Source organism: Aythya marila (genome assembly GCF_965140915.1).
Source record: "Aythya marila genome assembly, chromosome: 2".
Taxonomy (NCBI): domain Eukaryota; kingdom Metazoa; phylum Chordata; class Aves; order Anseriformes; family Anatidae; genus Aythya; species Aythya marila.
The window spans coordinates 84,735,659-84,755,359 of record NC_139043.1 but is presented as its reverse complement, the minus strand read 5'-3'; the positions used below and the strand labels follow the sequence as shown (position 1 = coordinate 84,755,359).

At 38.1% G+C, this 19,701-nt stretch overlaps 1 protein-coding gene across 7 annotated transcripts in view; it reads right to left on the bottom strand.

Moving 5' to 3' along the window:
* SEMA5A (semaphorin 5A) overlaps positions 1–19,701 on the bottom strand; it is a 340,995-nt gene that overhangs the window by 242,701 nt on the left and 78,593 nt on the right. For all 7 annotated transcript variants that reach the window (XM_082753180.1, XM_082753178.1, XM_082753176.1 and 4 more), the window contains one exon: positions 16,576–16,671. The gene's annotated coding sequence lies outside the window, so the exon portion shown is untranslated. The remainder of the gene's footprint in view (positions 1–16,575; positions 16,672–19,701) is intronic.

The window sequence follows — 19,701 nt, the reverse complement described above, 5'->3', positions numbered from 1 at the left end:
TTTTTGCCAGTCATTTGAAGAGCTGAATATTTTCTTACTGCTACTAGGGGGAATTGCTGTTTTCTCTTTAGCAAGAAAAAGCCCCCACCGTTGTGTGTTGTTAGTAAACACACAGAAAAATCCTGAAATGGTATCAGCAGCCACATGGTCATAAAACTGGAATATGTGAACCCCCCTAGGATGTTGCTCAGTGCCGTTTTTTTTTTTTTTTTCCCTGTAATGGCTTTTGATTTCATAAGCCAAATTCCCCAAATTCATATAAACCATTTGAGAAGGTTATATTAATATATTAAATATATATATATTAAATAAAAAAAAAGAAAAGAAAAGGCTTTATAACCTCACCTACCTAGCAAATGCATTTCAAAAAGGGAATAGGAGAGGGTAAGAGCTATAGAGAGGATGATGGCTCCCTAAATCCAGAGCTTTCCAGCAAGACAATCTTACTTACAGTACGTGGGGTGGCTACCAAAAACATCTAACTAAATTCTCAGATGTCTGTGCTTTCAACTGCCAGTGCTGGCAACAGTACTGGTGTCACCCAGAAGGGAGCATGTGGGGGGCACCAAGTGGGCCACATCTGTCTGGAACAACAGTGCTCCACTCTCTTCCAATGAGAAATGCCAGAATCTTTTCTACAAAACATTCATATTTCACTTGTTCCACAAATGAACCGAGACTTTTTTCTAATCATCCATCTCCTAATAATACATAGACATGCTGAATATCAAAACTAATTTAAATCTTGTTTACAAAAAAAAAAAAAAAACAAAAAAAACAAGTTGTTTCTACTATAGTGATTAATCCTGTGGTTCCTGTCAAATGCACAAATAAAAGCTATACCTCTTTGTGGTATAATTACTTAGAGATAAATCCCTTATTTTAAATAGCTTTAGAAAAACAATTTGTGTATCTCTCATATACACAATTAGATTAGAGCAATAGCTCAAAGATCACCTCATTAAACATCAAGATGAAACTGGAGGCTATATAGTTCTTCAGTGAAAAAAATTCAAGCATATACTACCGTGTCTCATCACTGGACCCAGCAATCCAGACTGTTTGCTATGCAACAGACTAAGTCCTTCTAATTTGTATTCTTATATAGTGAGACTCAGCTTCAATTAACAAACTGATTACCAAGTTACTTCAACTTTTTTTTTTTTTCCTGAAATTGTTGCCATTCATTTCTGCAGTGGCATGAATTTTAAAATCTGCAAGAGGCAGTCACCCATCAGCTGTCATTGACTAACGCAGTCAAAAATCAATCCTTAAATTCATAGTGACATCCTGCCAAAAGCCTGCCAATATCTGTAGCTGATGGTGGCAACTCATTAAAGAAGAATCCACCATCAAAGCTAGTTCTCCAGCACAGCTCAAGTAGCTGAGATAACTGTGATTTACATGAAGGAAGCTTTCAAGAACAGTGGCCTGAATGAAGCAGGTCTGTAATGGCTCTCAGATCTCATTAATCATGCCCAAGGGCACATCTGCCTCTTCAGTGGGGCAGAGTGCTAGTGGATGGCAGGATCCTCGAGCAAGTGCCAACTCACCCAGTTGGTCCACACAGAACAGCATCATAGAGGTAAGAGTAAAGGCTGTCATATCAGCACAACATAGGCCCAAATTTCATCAAAAACCCAGCCCCCTCTCCCCTAATCCCCTTTTCACCCCTAGTTTTCTTCACCTTACAGCCAGCCTCCCAGAGCAGTCATCCAGAGCACCTGCCCCAGCACATTCCTTGGGATGTTCACTGAGCTGTGATTTTCAGTCTGGCAATTAAAAGTCAGTCTGTGGAGGAGGATGGAGGGATCCTCTTCCTCTGACAGAGTCTAAGAGCTAACACAGCTAACACAGCTTTTCCTTTACAAAATAACTTCAATGGAAAAAAAAAATATATATATATAATATATAAATTTATATATATGAAATATATATATATATGGTAATCACTGCTTGCAAATAAAGCTCTGAGAAGCAGAGAAAGTTGGAAGGAAAACCAGAGGAAGTTTAGCAGCCAAAGGGAAAAAGTGAGAGTAAAGTGAGAAAAAATGGGCCAGGAGAAGGCAGAAGCAGCAGTTAGTGCAGGAAAAGGAAATGCAGAGGTATAAACTGTAGCTGCTCAAGGATCTATGCACACTCCTTTACATTTCTTCTCCTTTCTGTCTCAGCTGATACTAATATTGGCAAACCACATGCATTTTCTTAGGGCACAAAAGATGGCCAACACCATCAATATGACATAACACAAACTGTTCTGTAGTAAGAAAGGGGAAAACATCTCTTACAAGCTCACTTAGTAGTACTATATGCACAAGTACCGTGAGTAACAGCAGTTCAGTAGACACTCCTTGCCACGTTATCCTGTTGATTTTGAATTTGCATTTTTATGCACAACTTTGCAAAGGGATGGGGCAGATCCACAGAAACAGGACCCACAGATGGCTGTTAAGTATCTGGGCACTCCCATGTGGCAGTGCCTGCTACTGGAACAGTATCTGTGGCAAGTCCCACTAGCAGCATGCCTGGTTCCCTCATCCTTCCCTAGCCACGTGCTGCTTGCTCCTGCCAGGGACCAGGTGCGGGGCTGGATCCGTCCAGATTCTGCAAAAGATCTGAGCTCAGCTCTGTACAACATTCAGTTTGCATTTTACTAATTTGTATTGCTATATGTTACACACAAGTCAGTATTTACACATTGTTTATGAAGTCTAGTGAAAAATGAACATGTCCACCTGTAAAACAAAGAAAAAGCCATTGCATCACTTTTTTTTTTTTTTTTTTTCAAATTGTTGTACTATACATGTGTGAGTTGTGACCACAAGAAGAAACAGCATCCCAAATAGCCAGTCTGCTGCATTTTTTCCTGAATATTCCCTCACCCATCTATTAGGAAGCTCTACTGTTTGGAAAGCTCTCTGCTGGTTAAAGCTGAGTCAGCAAAGGCTTCAACATCAGCATTCTCGCATAGGCATTAACTGGAGTTTCTTGCAACTGTCATCCTTCACAAAACACGATATAATATTAAACTTCAGAAGTTTCTATCACTTTAGCCAGCAATGCTGTCCTTACAAAAATGCTTTCTAAATATCTCTGGCATGCTCCTGAGAGATAAAATATAATGCTGTGGGCTAAAATAAATTTAAAGCAATATATACTTGCAGAGACTTTGTAATGCTGCCCTTGAAAGAAGATGTTTTACACTACATAATTCTACACCTCAGTAAATAAAAATTATTTGTGAAAAATCTTTTTTACTCATTAAACTTGAGTGTAATAAAAGGAAGCCAGTTCACCACACTGAACAGATATTACACTAAGAAAAGCAAATGACCAGAAGCATAAAGTATTTTTAACATTTATTTTCACCATATTTGCTAGCCAATGCAGTCTCAGTTTATGGCATTGTTTTTTCCTTTGTTTTAAGCTACATAACTACATTTATTTCACAAAACTAATTAAATACTTTGGAGAAGTGCAGAAAATACTTTGATTTAGATGGAAACTGCTGCAATGATGACATTTCATGAACATCCTTCAAACTCTTATTCTTTCCCTATCTTTACAGTGAACTTACTTGTTGCAATATTTTGGTAAAAAGTCATCCATGCTCCCTGTATATGGGAGCCACAGAAAAAGTGAATTTTAAGGTATCTCCACTGGGAACTGGTAATCTATACTGGACCACAGTCATAACTGTAAGGCTGTGACTGTTATTTTGCATAATCAATACACTGAACCTTCACTATAATTTATATATCACATAATTATCATTATGATATATAATTTATTTATGTATATAAAACTCTTAAATCACAATAGCTCATGCTTTTAAATCTGGACATATGCCTTGCCTTCTACCACGACTATTACTCAGATATAGTTATTATGCAGGAAATAAGTTTAGTTTAGGATGCTTTGTCATATTCTCCTTTTCCCCACACATTATTGTAAACCATCTTGTACAGTGGGCTACAAAAAAAAAAAAAAAGATTTAAAAGCATAACTTGATTTAATAAAAGGTCGTAGTTAATGATTGAGATGAATTCCATGCAACAGAACAGCAGAAGACAATGCCCTGAGATAATCACAGGAAAATGTTTAGCTGGAAAGAGGGTATTTTTTAATCAGACAATAGGAGAAAGAGAAAGGTAAAGGTAAAAAAAAAAAAAAAAAAAAAAAAAAGCATGTAAGATCTCGAAAGTGTACAAAAAGTGGCTTTGAGTGAAAACAGAAGAAAATGTTCTAATATGAGAGTAACACAAGTTTAGCTGTTGCATTCTAGATAAGTTGGGAAAAGAACACAGATTTGCGTTGTGCTTTCTGAATAATTAAGACAGAAGATCATCACATCACATTATCACAGCCATCTGGAAATACATTTTTATATTTATAATTTATACAGGAAAAAAATGTACATTATGTAAAAAAACAGAAGGAAGCAACTTCAAATAGCTGTGTTTTTGTTTTTACTTTTTAAGTTAATATCCAACTGAAAATATTAGAATGTAAAGCCCAGAAAAAAATAAAAAAGTTCTCTATCATTTTATAAGTCACTGTATGAAAGTGCTTCATAGTACTTGGGAATTAGCTTTCATAAGGACTCACATTTCAAAATGTATTATATTAAATCACCAATCTAAAGAACAAAATTGTACTGCTAAAACAGAACTATTAGTGGATATTCTTCACATTAATACTAGGCGAACTTCCAAAATAAAGATTGTATTTAAGTAGTTACTACTTAAAAGAACTGCTGGCTGAGCTCCAGAATGTCATGAAATGACTACTCTGACCACCTGTTTCAGTCAAATAACTCAGGTGAACTTATTCTTCTGGTGGGCTCAATGCTGCAGTTTCTTGGTACCATTTTTATAGAGCAATGGCTTTTAAACAATTTTTAGCAAATTTGTGGTTGTCACAGCTTTGACAGCTGAAATACAAAAATGTATTCACTTCTATTGTATGTTGAATCCACTCACCCCACACACCCCTTTGCAAATGCATTTCCCACCTCCTCTCAATTCCTAGCCAACTGCCAGCCTTTGATTTGTTTCTTCCTGTCAATAACCAAGACCATATCTCTTTATGGCAACAGCTTCAGTGATAGTAAGTTTTAGCTGACTGATATGAAGGAAAGGGGATTACACATCACTGCTATAGAACACTTCTGTTCTCCATCTACTTCTTTATGTGTAACTCTTCTTCCAAGATAAGCACTCAAAATACATAATTCATCTCACCAGGTGTCTGGACTCCTCCTTCAGTTCTTGGGCAAGCAACAGAAACAGTATCCTACAGAGAATGCTTAAGGGGACTGAACCATCCAGTATCTCTGCAATGGTTGTAGACAAAGTCTAGGGTAAGTAGGCTGCTCTCCCACTTTCCTTGCTCTTTATTATTACCACTGCAAAGACTGATTTTATTTTTTTTTTTTTTTTTGTGCATCAGCAAATGTTTTCCTACACATTTACATTGATGTAACACACCAATGAAAGTACTGTTTAATGTTCAGTCTAATCCCATGATTAATCTATAGGCAACAGTACTCAAAGAGAACCCACCTATTTTATTTTGCCACAGTATATTTCTTCACTCCGAGGGTGGTGAGGCACTGGAACCTCTACTGCCCAGAGTAGCTGTAGATGCCCCATCCCTGTAAGTGTTCAAGGCCAGGTTGGATGGCTTTGTGTGACCTGGTCTGCTGGGAGGTGTCTTTGCCTATGGCAGGGGGTTGGAACTATATGATCTTTAATTTCCTTTCCAACCCAAACCATTCTGTGATTCACTGAAACCCGTATACTCCTCCATACTAGATTTTGCATTTAGATCTGTGTTCCAAATGAGAACTGCACCAGAAAAAAAGCATGAATCCCTTCTATGCCATGTTCAGTTGTGTTAGTACCACAACAATTCACAGACATCATGCAAACTTTTTTTTTTTTTAATAGGAACATTAAATACATGACCAGCAATACTGTCTTTTGAAGATGCCTGTTAGAAACACAGGAAACTCTGATAAAACTATCAGAATTCTAGAAAAAATAAGTTTGAAAGGAAAATACTGGCTTCAGCTAAATTATTTGAAAGATCATCTACCTTTTGTTAATTTTTCACTAAATCCTGAATCCAGAGGCAGATATCTTGTACTTTCTGTGAAATATCAAGTTCATAAAATCTTTCCTAAAATAAACTATGTGAAATTAAGCATAATGGAATCCTCTAATATTTTTCAAAGACCATTTTGTAGCTAAGAAGTTCAACCATGAGAGTCATCAAAAACAAAAGGTAAAATCCAAAATTAATACAAGTAATACATGTAATTTACTTACTATATGTGTATACAATAGTCTCACAGATGATAGGAACATCTTTGTACATGCCTGAGCTTCCTAGCAATGTAAACTGGCTTATTTTTCTAGATTCTAAGATATGGTAAAACAGAATAAATAAATAAATAAAATCATTTTAAAGAGAATAAACCATAATTGTATTTTGTTCCCTCAACATCACTGTTAAAATGTAAGTTATTTGAACTTACTAAGTTCAAAGTCATTAAGCTGTTTAAGTCCAAAATTATTTAAGTTATTTTAAAGTCTGTTTAAAAGGAGTAAAACTTGATGCATCAGAAATTACATACTAGCTTGTGGAATGCATCCAATGAAGCTGTCAAACAACAAATAAGATGATGTCAAACAACCTCAGGTTAAATGAGGAATGTCTCTTGACATATTTGTTCCTACACACAAAAGAAACCTGTGGGTTTTCTTCAGAACACATTGAGCTGTTCTGTACATTCGTATCTCAAAATAAATAAATAAATGCATTCTAGTTTTTTTTCTGAGACTGAAACCATCTTTCTTTAAAAGTTTTTGATTTTGTTTTAAACTTCATCTACAAAGTTTTATCTAATTGTTAATGATGAATCTCTTTTTAATCATTTCTACTTAAGAGCTTTCAGGAAAAAATCTTTTCCGTAAGGTTATTTCACAAACTAACAATGTTGTGAAAATCCAATTTGTCTGGTGACATCTTTCCCAATGATTTCTCAGTGGCTGACAATTTCCATCAGTCAAGGACTAAATTACATGAAGTGTCACTGATGTCTTCATCATATCCAAAATCGCTTTAGACTTCCATAGCTTTGTAGCCTTCATTTTTCATTTATCACTTTGGAATCTTATAAGCACACAGTAAGTATTCAAGTATTGCATACATTGAAAAAATATCCTAGGCTCCTCCTTTTGAGGAATCTAGGATTCAGAGAGCTAATGTGTCAAAGTCACCTTGAACTCATAAATAGAGATGCGTAGGATGACTATGTATTCCCTCAGAATTCTAAAAATAAAGGCTTGCAGTTTCAGCTTGCTTAAACTGTTTTGCTTGCATCCAAATTTTTCTGGTACCCCACAGGTGTCTAAGTGGAAATTTCCTGTCCAACCCACACAATACACTCACAGATGTCATAGCAATAGCCTGTGGAAAACCATCTAGAAAACCTTTGGGAGCCCCCTCCCCACTGCTCACCATCGGGCAAGGCTGGATGACCTCCAGTCAGGAACAGCCTTAGCTACTGTTGCTTAAGACCACCAAGATCTATTACCAAAAGCCGCATAGTATGGCCAGCACCACTTTTTTGCACTACTTTCTGTACATCTTCATACCTTCACATTTCATGTGCCTCAAAAACAACACACACACAGAGCACAGGCAAGGGTTCCCTTTCCCGGGATGAACAAATAACCACAACACTGGCACACTGACATGCCACGAGTACAGCTTTCACTTCACCTGGCTGCCTTGATCCTTCATCTTATCCTGTCCACAAGTCTATATCCCTGTTCTAACACCCAGAGTAACACCACACCCTGAGCAAAGACCCCAGCTCCCAGGCAGTCTAGATTTTCACAGTAGTCAGTTGTAGCAGAGCTGATAGTCCAACATCAGCTAACAATGGCATGTCTCAGCACTGAGACCCATGCACTCACTTGTGACTGGCACCATCTTCTCCCTCATATCATCCTATTCCAGATAGTTGTCCTCCAGCATCATTTTTAAGAACACCATAACTGCTATATGTAGGAAGAAAAAAGAGGTGTACAGAACTTGTGCTCATTAAATCACAGTGCACCTTCTGCAAAACAAAAATCTTCCCCTATCTGCTCTCCCTCTCGCCCTCTGCTGCAGTCGAGCTTCCTTCTCCCCTTTCCCCAAAACAACGTGGAGAGGCAATACAATACCCTGCTTCCACTGAGACATAATGAGCTGGCTAGTGGCTAACCCAGGCTATGAACCCACACCAGAAACATCATTTCATATAAACTATGCCAGGATCCCACTCACTACTCAGCAGCAAGGAGGATAGCACATATTTCAGTCCACCCCCTTAATTCACCCTGAGCTCCAGACCTGCCAGCCAATGCACTCATCACAAGCCAGACAAACCACTTTTCCCATTTCCTCAGGTATTCAAGGATTTGGCATGTTACATTGGATGCAAGTGGTGACTGAGAAGATTGAGTCAAAACACTGAGAAAGAAAGGTCTCCACATGATTCCACGTCTACCACTCCAGCACCATTTCCAAAAGAATTCAACAAGCCATTGCACAGCTCAGTTTTGGAAGACAGCAGATCCCAAAGCATCTCCTCATGGGATCCATTAAAAGCATCTTCACACTTCGTAGCTGAAACTTGGACTGAGACTTGTACAGATTTCTCAACTCCTTTTCATCACAAAGCCTTGGCAGATAATGATGGGACCAGGCAGTGTCCATCACACAGGGGATGTGGCAGTCATGGCACGTACCACATGTGAGTAAATAAACACGAAAGCTAGGAGAACGTGATATGAATTCTTGTGGAACAGCCCATTCCTTCTTGTGCCTACACACAGGTGACCAGCTATCCCACTCTGTGAGCACCACCTTCCACTATGCCCTAAGCAAGGGTGGATCTCTAAGTTGACTCCTCCAGTTCAGAGTGAAGGAGTGCATTACGCCCCATACAAATCAAGGCATACTGACACTTCTGCACTCTGCTGTAGGAGTCATAATAGACCTCAGTGTCTTTCCTTTCTGAGCCGACTAAAACCTCCTTTTGCTTGGGTATTCACAGGACCGGGTATTAATTTAAACACAAACAAAATGTCAAGATATCTTTCCCTTCCTTTATTTGTCTTTATTTCTTCCATCAGACTTTCACAGATACTGAGTATGCTCTTATTTCCTGCCACCTCTACCCTTCTGCTTTTCTATAAACATGCTGCAGTTAAATTCCTTCTCCCTTGTTTACCAACTCTCCGCCTCAAAGACATTTGCATATTACTACAGAAAGACATGATGTTAAATCTACTTTCAGAACAACAGTTCATGCATAAAGCTCAAGAAGGAATAGCAACTAAAGGAAAATGACCGTGAAAAAAGAACAACTTTCAAATAGCCTCTGACAATGACAAGGCAAAACACAAGTACTATAAAATATCCCACAAATAAAGTCCAATTATACCCTGCCCCTTGGCTGTAAGTATGGTGTTGAAGAATGATCAAGTCAGAGCAGAAAAATGTCAGCTTACGTAGCAGCAGTGCAATGAGATGCAAGCATTATAGGCATCTCCCCTCTGCTATGAGAAAGGTCTATGGAATGGAATTGTTGGAACTCAAAGAGCCAAGAAAGAAAATGTTAGGGATGCAAGGCCTTTCCACTGGGGCTCTTGTGAACTAAAGAAATGCAAAATTTGACCTAGAAATGGGCAGAGAGGAAAAAAGACCGGACACAACAAAGAAAACTACCTGATAAAAATAAACTTAACACACAAACTTAAGACACAACAAAATAAACTACCTGATACTGTGTGTATTTAGACTGGTTAAAAAAAAAAAAAATCATAAATTTAAATCAGTGTTAGAAAATACATAACTCAGAAAGAGTTATTATGTGAATGACACTCATATTCTCCAGGAGTAGTAACAGAAACTTTCTAGCATGCCATGCTTTTTATGTTCTGCCTCAGCATGTTTCACCACTGACAGACAATGGAACTTGCATGCCACTGGAGAGTCGCAAAAGTCTGGATGCAGCAATGGGTTCTCTCCATCCTTTCCTACCAGGCCAATTCTCTCCTCAGTTACATACCCCTTCCCCATGACAAGATAGCTGCAGGATGACCTAGCAAAGTATCTATACTGCTGAAGTCACCTTGATGTGTTCTAGCTTTTAAATTGTTAACTTCTTTTAGTATAAAAATGTAATTTATCTTTTATTTATTCAGTCACTACAGCCATATCGAATTCTACAACTAATCAATGCAATTATAGATAAACACATCTTTTCTACATGGGAAATCCAGTCGGAATTTCATGGATCTTTGCTTTTCAAAGATACAAACCTATATTTACAATCATATAAAAAGTTATGAAAACAAATTGAAACATGGCTCTCACTGTGCAAAAATCTTTGCATACCTTCAATGCTCTGTAAATAACTCAAGCAGAGGTCATCTCAGCAGGTTAATCATAAGCCATATTGCCAAGATACAGAGTTTGTACTAGCTAGGCTGTATTATCTAGTCCATAGATAAATAAGGTTTTCAATTTCCAGGGCTGTCAATCTTGCATGTTTTCCAGCAGTGAATTCCACCATATTTTATAAAAATGCAACTTTAAGCTGAGTGAAATATAATTCAAGCCACTTTCAGTGGTGTTGTGCAGAAGGGCTTCCAGAGCAAACAATTATACTATTTTACACACACACCAAAGTAAATAAATAAATAAATAAACCTACCATGTGTAGTAAAACAAGACAGAAAAAAAAAGAATAAACTGTATCAACAGAGATGGCTCAAAGGGTCTCAAAATAGTGCCCTTTTCTGCAAATTCTTTTGACATATTCAACAATTGAGACAAGGGAAAGCAATCCATGAGATTTCAGGCAATTGAGAGATACCTGGAATACCTGAAAATAGCATCTCAATTGCAGACAAGCATGACTAGTGGAGGTGCAGTTATGCCAGTGTGGAAAAGTTAAACCTTAGCCTTAATTAGATTTTTTTATTTATTTTTTTTTTTTGGGGGGGGGGGAAGAGATTAAAATTATAAATCAAAGACCACTTAGTTTCACACCAGGTGTTAAAACTCAGCTTCTAGATACCATTAATCCTGGAAACTTAACAACAGGCTTTAACGTGAAGACACTCTTTTTCTGTAGCAAAAAACAAAGGGTATTTCCATTAGACACAATGACCTCATCCATCCCTCTATGATCCTCCTTCACCTTCTATGCGTACAGCACAATTCATCACTTCAGTAAAAAGCTGTTTGCAGTTCAGTGGCCTGTGATACGTTACATACTAGACCCAGGGCTTCTGAAAGAGAACTAAGCTCCTTCATTCCACCCAGAAATTGCTGTTGCTACTTTGAAGCAATGCAGGTTACTTGTAACATAAAAACAACACCAACTACTACTACCACAAATGAGCCTTTCATTTTTATGCTTCATTTGATGCAATTCTCTGAGCCTGGTCACAAAGGGAAACCACCTGCCACCACACACACAGTGCTACAAGGAAAATACCAGGAAAGTTAGAAGTGTGAGGAAGGACACTCCTTCACCTGGATGAGCTCAAAGAATTAAATGGTTTGGGAAATGTCTGAGCTAAGCAGTACTTTTAACTGGTAATAGCCTCCATTATATTTCTCTGCCTTTTTTCTCTTGTGAACTGCTCTTATTCTGCAGTTCCCCTCCATTTATCCCAAATCTCACCCTTGTACCGCCTACTCTGGCAAAAAAAAATACTCTTTCCTCAGGACTCAGTATGTCACTATTTAAAACATTCACTTGTTCTTTGTCCTTAAAAATTCTGGCCATGTTTCCTATAATTCTTTTGAGTATCTATTTCATCTACTTTATTCTTGCTTCTGCTACTGTTTTAGCCAAATTGTTCTTTACCAAAAGCCACTACTCTCCCTAAACCAATGAAAAAATAACGTTCTCCCCTCTCATGTTTTTTTTTGTTTGTTTGTTTGTTTGTTTTCCATTTTTATTTCAAGTACCCTCAGAAAACTTTCCAGAAGAAATATATATACCAGTCCAGAAAATTTAAACACTCTTTATTACTGGTATGGATTCATCTATCTGAAGTCCATAAACCACTGACTGAAAAGCAAAGACATTTCTTTAATTTGCAAAACCTGGTTTTCTCATCCTGAGAAATTTCAGCAGTTTCTCATATTTGCTTACCTCTTGCCATTTAACTCCTTCAATTCAATCTAGCTATTTTCCACTAATCTTCTCCCATGACCCTCTCTCTTCAGCACCTCTATCAGTTTGGGACATTTCAACTGCTATTATTATGCAAGTCTATCATTTTTATCTTTGCCCTGTTGATCACCAAAATGTAACTCCAATATTTTGCCTCTCCTGTTAGTATGCAAACACAAAAGTATCTTTGAGTTTAGCACTCTTCTCATTCTCTTTATACTCTAGAATATACTCTATATTCTCTATACTCATTTCACCTTTCTTATCTCGCCCCGTAAAGTCCACCATCTCTACCCAGAAATGAGTGTCACTAGGAGATTGTAGGGTGAAAAGTTGTGTTTGTTTTGTTTTGTTTTTCCTAAATCCTCTCTCATTGACATGCAGTACAGACTCAACAGGGAATGCAGTCAGGAAAAAAAAAAAAAAAGAAAATATTTTTGGACTACGAACTGAACTCTCAGTGAAACAGCTTGAACATATTAAGACTAATTGAACTGTAATTCATCAAGTGCCAAAATAAACATTCATCTTACAGCAAGGGAAAAGTCTCTGAGTTCAGCGTAAGACCTCAAATTACATAACAGCTTAATATTTCTAAAAGGTATTCTAACAACAGAATTCCTTTCTGGGACTGCACCCTGCAACCTTACTGTTTATAAAATAGTGCATCAGAACTGCCACAGCAGGCTGGGCTGCATGTTTAGCTTACATGGAATGATCACACTGGCCTGCTACCCTGTCCACAGGAACAGCCAAATACGAATGTCCAGACAACAGTGAAAAACAGAGCAATTATGTAGAAATATTCTCCTCCTCTCCATCCCTCAAAACACATAATGCACACCTTTCTACAATTTGCAGATGAACAAGTGCTTTACCTAGAGGAAACACCTGTGTACGTCTCCCCTCTCCCTTTTCTAGCTTTGTTCAGCAGCTCTTTATAACCATGCAGCAGGCACAGCATCCTGTGGCAAGGAATTTCAGACTTGACTTGCACACTGTGCAAAGAAAATCTTTTCCTTGTTTTGAAAGTACTCTCTGCCTGTTTCACCTGGTACCTCCTCCGATACAAAAATAAGGTGGCAGTGAATATTTATTTCCCATCCACACACCTCTTTTGATTTTATAGACCTGTGCCATTATCATCAGGCCAGCATCCCTTTTACAACTGCAAGGCTCTCATCTACACTCTTAGTTGTTCTTTCACAGAAGCAGTCCCATGCCTTCTTCATTCTGTTGCCCTTACTTATTCTTGATGAGCTTTTCTCTTTCCAGTTTTGCTCCATTTTTCTGAGATAGAAGACCCGAACTGTCATCGTAATTCAGACACAAATACACCATAGATTAAGAATGGCCTAATAATATTTTGATCTCTATCCTTTCAGAGCTACTTGTGACATAAATTTTCTTTTTGACAGATGATTTTTCCATTAAATTCCTGCTTTTAATAGCAAGATCTAATTCTTGATATGCAAAGGCCACCCCAAAAATGTTACCAACTTTGAATTTTGTCTACCATTTTAATGGCCACAGTCTTATAAGTTTCTTCTGCAGTGTTTCATCCTGCTCCCTCTTTTTACTTTCTTTTGCCCTGAATAAAGCAATATCTGAAACAAACTTTGTCATCACCCCTCAGCTTCTGCTCCTAGCCACTTAGGAATCTAAGAATCTCCCTGTACAGAGATCTCTATGGAAATCCACTGGTGATTTCCAGCTACTATGAGAATTGATCATGTTTTGTCCTGGTGTTTTGCTTCCAGTCTTTTAAACAATTATTCACACAGTTGGCACTCCTCCCACCAAACCTGTGCTTATTGAGGTCCTTCAAAAACTTCTTGCAAGGACTTTGAATGCCTTCTCAAATATAAGTAAAGCAATACATCGTAAAATTTCTTTCATCTGTGTTCCTGTTAAGTCATCCAAAGGACCGCGGCAGTTTATAAAGACTCAACTTCAAATCACAAAATTGCTATTTGGAAGGGATCTCTGGGAGCCATCCAACCCAACTTATTACTAAAAACCAAAAGTAGAGCATGTAAGCTGTATCTTTGTTCAGCTGAGACTTGAGAACCTCCATGAGGAGAGATCCATCCCCCTCTCCTGTACAGCTGTACTACCTTTCTAGTGAAAAGGATTTTCTTGAAATGTCCAATCAGAACACTTCAATCTGTAACCTAAGCAAGCTGACCCTCTCCTCCCCTGTTACATGGTTTGCTACTACTAAGAACACTGCAGATGCTCCATCATCTTTATAAGCACCTTTTCAAGTAGTCGAAGGCTAATAGTAGCTTGTCTCTAAATCTCTTCATCATGATTTTGTTTAAAGAAATCAATGCTTTCGTTGTATCTCCATCATATTTATGTAGTGTCTTTCCTAACACACCCACTAATAATTTTTTTTTTCAATTAATCTACACAATTTAAACAAAAGGTTTACTGGTTTCTAGGTTCCCAGATTCCACTTGAATGCTTTTTAAAATGTGGCATCAAATTAGGCAACTTCAAATCTGTTGGCGCTGTGACACTTTATAGAATTATTTAGGTTGGAAAAGACCTCTAAGATCAAGTCCAACCATTAACCTAGCACTGCCAAGTCTACCACTAAACCATGCCCCTAAGCACAACATCTACACATCTTTTGAATACTTCCAGGGATGGTGATTAAACCACTTCTCTGAGCAGTCTGCTCCAATACTTTATAACCATTTCAGTAAATAATTTTTTCCTGATATCCAGCCTAAACCTCCCTGGCACAACTTGAGGCCATTTCCTCTTATCCTATCACTTGGTGCTTGGGAAAAAAGACCAATCCTCACCCTGCTACAACCTCCTTATTGTAGTTGTAGAGAGTGATAAGGTCTCCCCTCAACCTCTTCTCCTACAGGCTGAATAACCCCAGTTCCCTCAGCTGTTCCGTATAAGACTCATTCTCTAGACCCTTCCATCAGATTCATTGGCCTTCTCTGGGCATGCTCCAGCATATCAATGTCCTTCTTGTAGTGAGGGACCCAAAACTGAACACAGTATTCAAGGTGCAGGCAAAAGCCAGAGCCAAGTACAAGGGACAATCACTTCCCTTGTCCTGCTGGCCACACTGCTTCTGATACAAGCCAGGATGCTGTTGGCCTCCTTCGCCACCTGAGCACGCTGCTGGCTCACACTCAGACTGCTGTCGACCAATATCCCCAGGTCCCTTTCTGCCAGGCAGCTTTGCAGCCAGTCTTCCCCCAGCCTGTAGTGTTGCATAGGGTTGCTATGCCCTAAGTGCAGGACCCGGCACTTAGCCTTGTTGAACCTCATACAGTTGGCTTCAGCCCATTGGTCCAGCCTATCCAGATCCCTTTGCAGAGCCCCTCTACCCTCAAGTAGGTCAACATTCCCACATAAAGCAAGAGGCTGCATGTCACACTCTGTAGCTGGTCTATTTTGCCCTTCAATTCCTTAACAACTTGGGCAAGCTACATCTCATCCTATCAAATTGGGAACATGCAATTTGTTCCAGCCTCTCCTAACAGACTCTTTCAGTTGAGGAAGGCAATCTCATAAGAGTTCCATAAGAAGCACTCCAAAACAGGAACCACACCACACTTTCCAATGGTGAATGCATACACACAAGAATTATTTAGCTTTCTGCCAAGACTTTATATTGGATCATTCATTTCATAATGTCTCTATATGTGAGCCCCACAGGGTCTTCAACTAGCTTCCTACTACTGATATATTTGGAAAAAAAAATAAATAAATTATTAATTCCATTTTTAGCATGATAGGTTGTTTTTGTTTTTTTTTGTTTTGTTTTTGTTTTTTTGTTTGTTTTTAGTGGTGGGCTGTGTGTCTGTTTTCCTCCTTTGAACACAGACTCAGCATTTTGAAAAAAACTTCTTGCTTTTAATAGTCTCCTCTACCTTGTCATTTAGCTATACAGGTTCCCTTCTCGTAAGTCTTTTTTAGACAAATGGTCAGCATTTGCATGCAGCCTTCAAAAGAGCATCCTGAAATAGAGTATCTGCCACCTACAAATATTTTACTCTTAGAGTTGCCCTTTCAATTTTTTCTATAAACAAACATCCTCATTTTTACATTTTCCCTTTTCAAAGTTAAACCTTTTTTAAGAGAGGTGAAAAAGAAAGAGAATTGCAGGTTCTGCTTTTTCTTGCTTTCTTCCCATTTCTGTTTCTCCCATTTCCTTGGCTTAGGGAGGAGAGAAAGGCAGAATACTTATAACATTCTACAAAATTGTGTCTCAGTCTTTTTCCAGATAGTATCTTACAATCTCCCCATGACACCACCTACCCACTGAACAAAATACAGTCTCTTACCTTTTAGTCACCATCCCTCTGTAATCATCCACCAGCACAGTCTTCTGTTTGTTAAGAGCCTAGCAGAGAGGGGTCCTGGGTCTACCTTGTAGGCTCCTAGGAGATAATGAAACAAAAAGAAACAAGTATTGAAGAGTAAGCTCATGGGCAATTCTCAGAGATTTATAGCAGTAATAAAACACCTGTCTTTCAAGACAATAAATAAGAAATGTAAGGCACTGAACTGCACAATGGTAAAAAAGAATCAAACAGAAAGAAGCAAGAAAAAAATAATTCTTTAAAATAATTGGCAGCTTCAGTCATGCTAAGAATGAGAGAAGAGGAATATTCATCAAAGAATTAACAAAATCCATATGATGTGAATTTGAGAAAAATCCTCACTGTAAAAATCTTCCTTGGTGCCCTAACCATTGCTAAAATTAAATATGCCTCAAACGTGGACTGGAATCTTGGCCTAAGTGAAATTCATGACAACATCCAGGTGTGCAAAACTTTGGTGATCTTTCATCTTTCCATAAACCAGAAAGTTCAAGAGAAAAATGTAGTTGCTGTCTAATGTCTCAGAACAATACTAAAGGTACTTTAAAGAAGCGATCTTAACAACGCATCTCCCTAAGACGTTAATCCATTGTGAGAAACACAAAAACAATATAAACATTCAGAAAATGACCTCTTTTCTTAACTGCAACAACAAAAAAAAAAAAAAAAAAAAAAAAGTACTGCTTATCAACCAACGGCTATCTTGAATCTGCAAGGCAGGAATCACTATCAGTTTCCTGCTCTCAACACCTCAACAAAAAGGTACTTTAGAGGTAAGAATCAGTAACAGACCATCTAATTTAAGCATTCATTTCTTGATTGAGAATGTCTACAGCACAGAACAAATACACTAGCAATCAACAGTTCACCCTTGAACCTAATCAGAGGAATGAGGCAAAAAGAGTCATTGCTCCCCTCTGTTTACTCACTTATATAAAGTGACTGTACTTGATGATTGAAAGTGCTTGCATTTTTTTTTCCCTGTGTGCTTTTCTGACCTACAAAAGTCTCAAGAAGTCTGCTGAATGCACACACAACACTGCCTAAAAACATTGTATAACCGGGAAACATCACACCTGCAGGAAGATCTCTCCAGGTTAAACAAGGAAGATCCAGGTTGATGGTTACCATGCCCAACTTTCTCACCAATCTCCTGCTCCCTATCACCAAGAACTTAAGGGCTTTATTATTTGTTTATTTTCTTTTAAATAGAGTGTATATTGTATGCGCACACACACACCCCTCCATGAAATTCAGTGACCTCAAACTTTGCTGTTGAAGCTGCCAACAGCAAATTTATCTGGTGTCTCCATAACATAGGGATCAAGTGAAACTCAGTATAGAAAGTCATTTCCAATTTCACAGTCCAAGGTGGTAGGTGAAACTTGCATTGCATCACTGTTTTATTTGCCTCCCACTTTTCAGAAAGTCAAGGACAAATTTAAATCTTGGAAGGGGACCAAGTTTTACTTTTTATATTACTATGTACCACGGAATACTTGAATACCTCAGTCCAACTACCTGCCATCCATACACATTGATGACAAAGTATTCTGAGACACTCACCCTGACAATTAATTAATTACAGGAGTTACCATACAGTAAGCGGTACAAACAACTACAAGCATCACATCTCTAAAATGCAGTGTGGTAATGATTTATGTATGCACTCACTACACCAGAAGAAGAAGCTGAATTGTTGTGCTTTGAAACATTACAAAGAAAGCTATATACCTCCATTTTTTTTAAACAAACCTGACAGTACTAGTGCCTTCTATATATGCTTTAGCCCACCCACTGTCCCCTTACTCATTTCAAGATTTATATTTCTACATAGAATCCTCAGATTTTATTTTAGAAAAACAAAAGCTTTAGCAAATTTTTTTATTATTATTCTAAGGAAGTACACAGACAAAACAGAAAACGCAGTTTGAATTCACCTTAGTGAATTAGGGAAAATATGCACACACAGAAACAAACCAGTGAAGCCTGGATTTCTACAACTTCATGTCTTGTTTCCTTTATACTTCTTGATATGGGAATCCTGATGTTCCTGTGACTGGTGGCACCCTCATTTGACAAGATATAGTATGTGTTGTGGGAAGAATGAGTACCAAGCTAATTGCTGCTGTTATTCTGAGTTAGCCTATACCAAACCAATCTGATAGGAATAGTAAGTGAATCCAAAAAAAAAAAAAAAAAAAAAAAACCCAAAAAAAACCTCTTTTTTGTTTTAAATTTGGAGGCATTATAAGCATATTGCTTTTTCTTTCTTTTAGCACCATTTGCTAAAGATGACAAACTAAGTTGACAGTGCTTTCTGCCTGTCTCCCACCCTTTTCCTTTCAAATGAATTTTGAAAATGATGACCTGTTTCAATCAAACAAAAACTTTCATGAAAATGGCCAGGCAAGACAAGAGACAAACTAACTTTCCAAACTGCTGTTTTTCCCTATCTGATAATGAACACTTGCACACATCAGGGAGGACTTAGCCATGGTACATTTGATTTGCCCATCAGCACGCTAATTTAAAAAACAACAACAAAAGCACACTGTAAGTGGTTAACAAAAACATAGGTAAATACTAGTGGAAGTTCTCAAGAAATCTTCACTAAATTTACTGATAAATATATAGGAGTGCTGCTTCCAACTACTGTTAGACTATGGGACTGGAGTAACTGGTGTGCCCAGCCAGCATGATAAAATGCGGTGGGGACACAGAGGAGGGTACATACGTAGTTAACAGCCTCCACGGTAACACAGATGAGGACACCACTCTCACGCCTGTCTAGGGTATTTGGAAAGTTATTTGACTACAGGCTGAATTGAGAAAAAGAAATAATCACAGCACATCTAGAAACCATGACTCTTCTAAACACCAAGATCTCCCACTCCTGTTGCAGCCACTCCAGTAGCATGGCTTCATCCAGGCAGCTGGAAGCTAGCCTAGGTGCCCAGGATTTTACATAATATGTAATGGCAACCGTGGTTCACTTGGCAAGGCAGAAATGCCACTACTAGGCATAGGAACACTTTTGCTCCACATCGTTTCACCAGCTGTCCTCGGTACCTGCTCTGCAGACAT